This window comes from Chrysochloris asiatica, unplaced genomic scaffold, assembly GCF_000296735.1.
Source record: "Chrysochloris asiatica unplaced genomic scaffold, ChrAsi1.0 scaffold00517, whole genome shotgun sequence".
Lineage (NCBI taxonomy): Eukaryota > Metazoa > Chordata > Mammalia > Afrosoricida > Chrysochloridae > Chrysochloris > Chrysochloris asiatica.
The window spans coordinates 304,876-313,616 of NW_006409035.1; the positions used below are offsets into that span (position 1 = coordinate 304,876).

General features: G+C 36.6%; 1 pseudogene; it reads right to left on the reverse strand.

The window, feature by feature from the left end:
- Positions 1-325: 325 nt before the first annotated feature.
- Positions 326-1,306, reverse strand: LOC102827512 (annotated as a pseudogene).
- Between the last annotated feature and the right edge of the window lie 7,435 nt (positions 1,307-8,741).

Here is an 8,741-nt window from a genome sequence, read left to right on the forward strand (position 1 = left end):
ATATATATTTGTTGCTGTTGTGAAGTGCCGTCAAGTTGGTGCCATAGCGACCCTGTATAGGGTTTCCAAGGAGCAGCTGGTGAGCTTGAACCACTGGCCTTGCAGTTCAAATGGCTTTGCAGTCTGGCACATTAACCCACAGTGCCACACCGATGGCACATAACAACAACTATATATATATATTGGCTTTTTGAAAGAAAAAGTAAGGAATAAATTACTTATATAAATTAAAGGAGATTGAATTTGAATTCTGGAAATAATGCAGATATCTGAATCATACTGATGAATGTATGATTTAAATCTTCATGCTTTTGAGCTCTTTTGCTCATGAGTAACTCTCTACTTTCAAGAAATAAAAAACATTCTTCAAACTAGAGAATCTTACTCAGTTGAGAAGTTTTCTTAGGCCCTGCTTTATGTCCTTATTTCTAAGACTGTAGATAAAGGGGTTCAGCATGGGAGTGACCACAGTGTACATCACTGAGGCTATTGCAGTGGCCCTTGAGTTTTGGGTACCAGCAGAACTAAGATAAACTCCAAGACCTGTGCCGTAGAACAAGGAAATGACTGAGAGGTGAGACCCACAAGTGGAAAAGGCTTTATATTTGCCACCAGCTGATGAAATTCTCAAAATGGAAGACATAATCTTACTGTAAGAGAAAACGATCCCAATAAGTGGAATAACACCCAGAAGTCCAGTTGCAAAATACATCACTAAGTCATTGAGGAAAGTGTTGGAACAAGCAAGTTGTACTACCTGACTAATCTCACAGAAAAAGTGGGAGATTTCCAATGCTGTACAAAAAGACAGTCGTAAACTCATTAAGGAAAGCAATAGAGAGTTCAGGCCAGACAATAACCAGGATGTCAGAAGCAGGAGACCACAGAACTTGGGGTTCATGATAACTGTGTAGTGCAATGGGTGACAAATGGCCACAAACCGGTCATAGGCCATTATTGTCAAGAGGAAATTGTCTACATCTCCAAAAAGGATAAAAAAGTATATTTGGGTGATGCAGTGTTCATACATAATAACTTTATTCTGTGTGTGGATGTTCAGCAACATCTTTGGGACAGTGGTGGAGGTGAAACAAATGTCTGCAAATGAAAGGTTGGAGAGGAAGAAGTACATGGGTGTGTGGAGGTGGGAGTCTGTGATGGTGGCCAGGATGATGAGCAGGTTTCCAGTGAAGGTGACCAGGTACATGGACAGGAACAGTGCAAAGAGGAGGGGCTGCATCTCTGCCTCTTCTGAGAGCCCCAATAGGATAAATTGAGAAATATGTGTTTGGTTTCCTGGTTTCATGCATCTGATGAAACTGCTTGAAAAGAACAAAGAACAATACAAATGTAGCCAAAGTCAAGTAACAAAAGTGTAACAGATGTGCTGTTTTTATATCTTCAATATGTTTAATTAATTAATTCCTATATAATATTGAGAGTCCTCACATAGAGGAGAAGTACTGGATTGCTAACCACAATTGCTAACCACAAATCAGTAGTTCAAACCCAGTAGCTGCTTATTGGAAATGCTGTACAGTTTAATAAGAGATAGAAGTGATTCATTGACCCAAAATAACAACAGCATATAATATCTATAGATCTAGGATCTCTGGTAGCGTAGTGGTTACGAATCGGGCTGTGAACCTTAAGGTCAGCGGTTCAACACTACCAGCTGCTCCGCGGGAGAAAGATGAGGCTTTCTACTCCCATAAAGATTTACACCCTCGGAAACCCTATACAGGGTCGCTATGGGTCGGAAACGACTCGATGGCACATAACAACAACAACACAAATACCTTTTAGGTAAGAATTTCATGGAATCCTAAATAGTCAAAGTACTTGATGTTAAAACTGACTAGCCATCCTTATTTCTAATCCCTAACATGTTGTTAAGACAAAATATTTTTCTACAAATTCCTTGAAACTTTGTGTACTTCATTCAATAAATATTTTCTATTATCTTATGCCAAGGGTCCTTAATCTGTCTTGTCTGTCAGTTTATCATACTATAGTGACTTGTGTGTTGTTATAATGCTGGAAGCTATGCCATCATTGTTTCAAATACTAGCAGAATCACCCATGATGAACAGATGGGTCGCTTTGGGAAAAAAAATTAGCCACATAAAAACCTTATGAATATCATTGGAGCGTTGTCTGATATAGTGCCAGAAGACAAGCCTCTCAGTTTGGAAAGCACTCAAAACATGAGTAAGGAAGATATACTGATGAATATCAAATAATATAATTTTCAGTTTGGATACAAATCAACATAAAACAAAAAAGTCCTCACTACTGGATCAGTAAATAACACTATGATAAATGACAAAATAATCAAGTTGTAATGATTTCTTATCAGTTGAATCCACAATCTACACTCTTGAAGCAGCAGTCAAGAAATCAAACATCAGAAATTTCTGGTAAAATGGCAGAATAGGATGACCCTACACATATTATCAATATTTTCTCCATTTATCATGATGCCATTTATTGGTCCAGTTTTGAAGTTTTTCGCTTCCTTTACATTGAGGTGCAACCCACACTGAAGGCTGTGGGCTTTAATAATCTTGATCAGTAAGTATTTTAAGTCCTCCTCACTTTCAGGAAAAAGGTTGTATCATCTGCACAGCACAAGTTTTAAATCACTCTTCCTCCAATCCTGATGCCACATTTTTGTCCATATAATACAGCTTTTTAGATTGTTTGCTCAACAAACAGAGTGAATAAATATGGTGAAGGTATACAATTCTGGTGCACATGTTTCCTGATATTTAATCATTCAGTGTTCCCTTGCTTTGTTCAAACAACTGCCTGTTGGTCTATGTTCAGATTCCTCATGGGTGCATTTAAGTATTCTTGAACAAACTTTCACTGTAATGCTGTTTATAGCTTGTCATGGTCCACACAGTCAAAAGACTTTGCATTGCCAATAAGGCACAGGAAAACATATTTTAGGTCTCTGCTTTCAGTCAATATCTATCAGACATCAGCAATGATATTCCTCATTGAAACGGGCTTGAGACTGGCAGTTCCATATAAATATTTTCTAGCAGCCATTTTTAAAATTATGTTTAGCAAAATTTACTTGTATGTGATATTAATGATATTATCCACATTACATTGGGATCACCTCTTTTTGGAATGGGTACAAATATGAATCTCTTTAAAATAGTTGGCCACGGAGCCATCTTCAAAATTCCTTGGCATAGATAAGTGAGTGCCTCCAGTGCTAAATCAAATTTGTTGAAGTATTTCAATTTGTATTCTATAAATTCTGTAATCTTTTTTCTTTGCCTTGGACTTCTTCATTCAGGATCATTGGCTTTTGAACATATGCTACCTCTTGAAATGATTGAACATCAACCATTCATGTATATTTGGTACAGTGAATCTGTGTATACCCTCAATTTTCTTTTGATAATTTCTTCATCATTCAATATTTTTCTCATATAATGTTTCAATATTGCCAGTTGAGGCTTGAAGTTTTCCTCTCATTCTTTCTGCTTAAACATTACTGAGCATATTCTTCAGTTTATTTTTCTAAAATGTTGTTGTACATTTAATTATAATATTTGATTTCATCAACTTGAGATGCCCTTTGAAATTATTTTTCCAACTCCTTTACCTCCCCATGTTTTACAATTAATTAGTATATGTAAGCTGGAAAACAAGTTTCAGAGTCTCTTCTGTCATCCATTTTGGTACTTTAGGTCATTTTTTATCTTCTTACTGACCTTTTGTTTTCTTTCTGTATGATACTCTTGATGTCATGCCACAACTATTCTCCTCATTGGTCATTATCATTCAGTTCATGAAATTTGTTCTTGAGATGATCTCTAACTACAAATGGGATAGGTCCAAGGTCATATTTTGTTGCTCCTGGAGACTGTTTAACCTTCTTCAGCTTCAGCCTAAACTTGCATATGAGCATATGCATCATTCCATTCCACCACTCGTCTGTCAGTTTGTTGTACTATGGTAACTTTCATGTTGCTGTGATTCTGGAAGATATGCCACTAATTATTTAAATACCAGCAGGATTACCACAGTAGACAGGTTTCAGATGAGTTTCCAGACAAAGACAGACTAGTAAGGAGAGACAGAACTCTTCTGAATATGTAGACACTGAAAATCTTATGAATAGCAGTGGAACACTGTCATCACCAGTTTTTTGAATATTGAAATATGATGAAGATCACCAGAATATTGTCAGATATAGTGCCAGCATATGAGCATCTCAGGTTGAAAGACACTCCAAATGCAACTGGAGAAGAGCTGCCTCCTCAAAGTAAAGTTGACCATGATGAAAAAAATGGAATAAAGTCCTTAATACCTTCATTTTCTGAGAGAGCACATTCAAAAAGAAGAGAAACAGCTCTAAAAATCCACTGATAATCAGAACATGAAGTATAGGAAGTATGAATCTAGGAAAATTAGAAGTCACCAAAAAATAAAATGGCACATATGAACATCAATGTTCTTGGCATCAGTGACTTCAAAAATAAATGGCCATTTAAAATCTCACAATCCCATGGTATGCTGAGAATGATAAATGAAACAGAAATGGTGTCTCATTCATCATTAAAAAAACAACATAAGGACTTCTGGCTTGGGGGCAGGATAAGTAGAGACATTCAGTGGAGGCTCCTTGGTGGAGGCACGAAAAAACTGAGAAAGTACTTTGGTGGAACAGTCTCGGAACTTTAGATCTAATATAAAGTAAGCAGAAACAGTTTTGGTCAACTAGTGGTGGAGAAATCTGACTGCGGCTAGAAGAAACTCGATTTCTGAATCAATCAAGATGATGCCTGTGGCCCGCAGTCTTGGTGGAGATCAGAGGGCAAAGCCACAGGCATACTAATACAGCACGAAAGCCACCCAGTGACTTCTGGAAAAAGAGGTGTGACTTTTTAAACCTTTTTTTTGTCTCCTCTCCCCTGCACACTCTCTTTGCCCAGCCAGGGTGTCTTCATGCATATGGGAGCACATCCCCCAAAACGTCGAGTGTTGCACCCAGAATGTACAATTTTCCCATGGCACAAAGAGGAAGTTGCTAGAAACCCCATTGGTTCTAGAGGTTACTCCTCTGATGGTTTCTAATGACATCTGACTCTGGGATTTAGCCCTAAAGTTGACTCTCCTACTTAGGCAGTAGCCTTTATTCCTGCTTTATCTAACAAGAGACAGCAGGTCTGCCCATACAGCCAAACCATATGTGCACCCTGTAAAACCTGAACATAAAAGGCAAGAGCCAACACCAACTACTATATACAAGGATACAGTCATTTTGAGAATTATGTTGTGCATATGCGTAATTCAGAGACAAAATTGTGAACAATCTTTCTGCCAATCTTTTCTCAATCTCTGTCTGTACACCTCCACAGTGGTTACTTGAGGGAAGACTCAGTGAGTGGACACCTCCACCCACCACTGGAGATTTCTGTTGTGCATGCACACTGACCTGCACATTGAAGGCTACTGGATTTTTATGCTACGGCTTTGTTTTTGTTGGCTTCATTTTGCTTTTACTTTTGTTTTGTTTTGTGTCCTTTTGGTCTTTCTTTCTTCCTGGAGGTGGGAGCTTTCTAACTCTACATTACCCATGAAGAGAGAAATTGTGACCATATAGCCAAACTACAAGCCTTCCCTATAATATCCCACCATCTGGCAGGAGCCAATACCACCTGCTATAAATTACATAGATAGCCAACACATCCTAAGATTGTTCACAGTTGAGTACTAAGAAATATGAAAAGGAAAGTCCATCTCCATATCCATCAGGAGACACTCAGTAAGCCTAATAATACAGCAACACACATTCAATTAATCATTGAAAATACATATAACTATTGAAAATGTCCCCCCCCAAAAAAAAAAAAATCTCAGCACATATCCAGAAAGGTGTAACTGAGACAAATGAACTGGAAGGAGGCATAGACCTCCCATTATAAGAAAAGCAGGCTTTAGATCTGCCTGGGAAGGAATTTAGAAGAATGATAATCACATATCTTCACACACTTCACAGAAGGGTGAATGAAAATAGGAAGAAGTCAGGAAAGTGCTACAGGAGCAATCAAACAAGATAGATATGCATTAGAAATAATTCAAAGTGTGCAAAAAGAGGTTCAAATGATTAATAATAAAATATCAGAAATGGACAATACACTGAAAAGGAAAGGAGTAAAAGTGAAGAAATGGAAGCCAGAATCAGTGAGCTGGAAGACATATCTCTTAATATTGCTAAGAAAGAAGAGCAAGCATAAAAAAGGATAAGCAATCTGAAGAAACTAAAATTCATGTTGGACAACATGAAGAGGAATAACTTAAGAAGTATTGGCATTCCTGAACAAGAATAATCACAAAAATCCAGAGGAGGTAGTTGAGAACCTCCTGGAAGAAGATTTCCCTAACATTTTGAAAGATGAGAAGATAAGAATTCAAGAAGCTGAACAAACCCCAATAAGGATAGACCCCAAGAGAAAATCACTAAGACATATCATAATCAAGCTCTCCAAAATCAAAGAGGAGAAAATCCAATCCTAAAAGCAGCCAGGGAAAAGAGAAGTGTTACTTACAAAAGCAACCAAATTAGATTAAGTTCTGATCTCTCAGCATAAAATATGTAGGCAACAAGGCAATGGGGAGACATATATAAAATCCTAAGAGAAAAAACTGCCAACTAAGAATTGCCTATCTAGAAAAGCTGTCAATCAAATATGACAGTATAATCAAAACATTCTAGGATAAACAGAAGCAAAAAGATTTTGCCAAAAGCAACTCAGTGCTTCAAAACATCCTAAATGGAGTTCTTTGGACTGAAAACCAGCAAGAACAGAAAACAACCAGAGAGTCACAGATATGACAACACAACCCGGAACTCAATCAACAGATAGAAGAGTCCAGAACAGAACAAAATCAAAACAAAGAATTGAGAAGAAATAGGAGGTCAATCAAATATCCAGATATTAACAATGTCAAAGAAGAGTAAAATATAGCAACAGTGATCAAGGTGGTGCAGTTAGGTTGATTGCAGGATACAATAGACTGTCATAAATGTAGGGAAAAGTAAGTAGATTCAAGGGTAATCTAAAATGAAATTAATACTTCACAACATACCATGAAAATAAAGATCCAAGAAGAACATGCAAACATTAAAGCTAAGAAGAAACTGACAATGCAGAACACAAAAAAAACCTGAATTCAGCACAAGAAGGCATGCAGACCAAGGGAACCAACACCACCACCAAAAAAACATAATGACAGCAATCAATCTATACCTATCAATAATTACACTGAATGCCAATGGATTAAATGCACCAGTGAAAAAACAGAGTGGCAGAATAAATAAGAAAACAAGACCCATCACTATGCTGCCTGCAAGAAACACACCATACATACAAAGACAAAAACAGACTAAAAGTTAAAGTATGGAAAAACATATGACAAGCAATTGCAATAAAAAATGAACAGGAGTGGTAATAGTAATCCTTGATAAACTAAACTTTAAGGCAAAAACCAGAATAAGAGATAAAGAAGGATAAAGAAGGACACTATCTCAAGATGACATAACCAAAATAAATATCTACACTCTCACTGAAAGAGTACAAAGATATATAAATCAAACCCTACTAGAATTGAAGAAAGAAATAGACAAATCCTTAATAATAGTGGGATATTTTGATACGCCACTTTTGAAAAAGGATAGAATCAGAAAGAAACTCAACAAAGATACAGAGGAACTAAACAGCACAATCAACCAATTTGACCTCACAGATGGGTAGCGAGCATTCAACCCAACAGCAGCACAATACACATTCTTTACCAGGGCACATGGAACTGTTTCCAGAACTGACCATGTGTTAGGCCACAAACAAGCCTCCATAAATTTACAAACATCAAAATACTATACAGCATCTTCTCAGACCACAATGATATAAAACTAGAAATCAACAACAGGAAGACCAAGGAAATAAAGTCGAATACATGGAAATTGAATAACATCCTGCTTCAAACCTACTGGATAGTAGAAGATATAAAATGTAAACTCACAAAGTTCCTAGAAACTAATGAGAATGAAAACACAACATACCAAAATCTTTGGGACATGGCTAAAGCAGTACAGAGAGAACAATAAATGCACATATGCAAAAAGAAGAAAAAAACAAAATTAACACATTATCACAGCATTTCCAACAATTAGAACAGACCAATGAAGCAAGCCTACAGTCACCAGAAGAAAAGAAGTAATAAAGATTAGAGCAGAAATTAATGAAATTCAAAACTTAAAAATTATAGAAAGAATAAACAGGACAAGAAGCTGATTCTTTGAAAGGAATGATAAAATTGACAAACCATTGGCACACCTAAAAAAAGAAAAGAGGAAGAAGACACAAATAACACACATTAGAAACGACATGGGTTATGTCACAATGGAACCAAAGGAAATAAAAAGGATTGTAACAGAAAACTATTAAGAGCTGTACTCCAACAAATTTGAAAACTTAGAAGAGATGGATACATTTTTAGAAGAACACGGCCTACCTAAACTTACACAGAGAGAAGTAGAAAGCTTGAGCAGACATTAAAAATAATAATAATAATAAAAAAATACCGTGTTGAACAGATCATCAAAAAATTCCTCAATGTAAAGGACATTAAAGTCATACTCATATTAGGATACAGATTATTTTTCTTCTCTCCCTCCTCTCCCTTTTCTGTGATTAGAGACTACAGTATTCAGT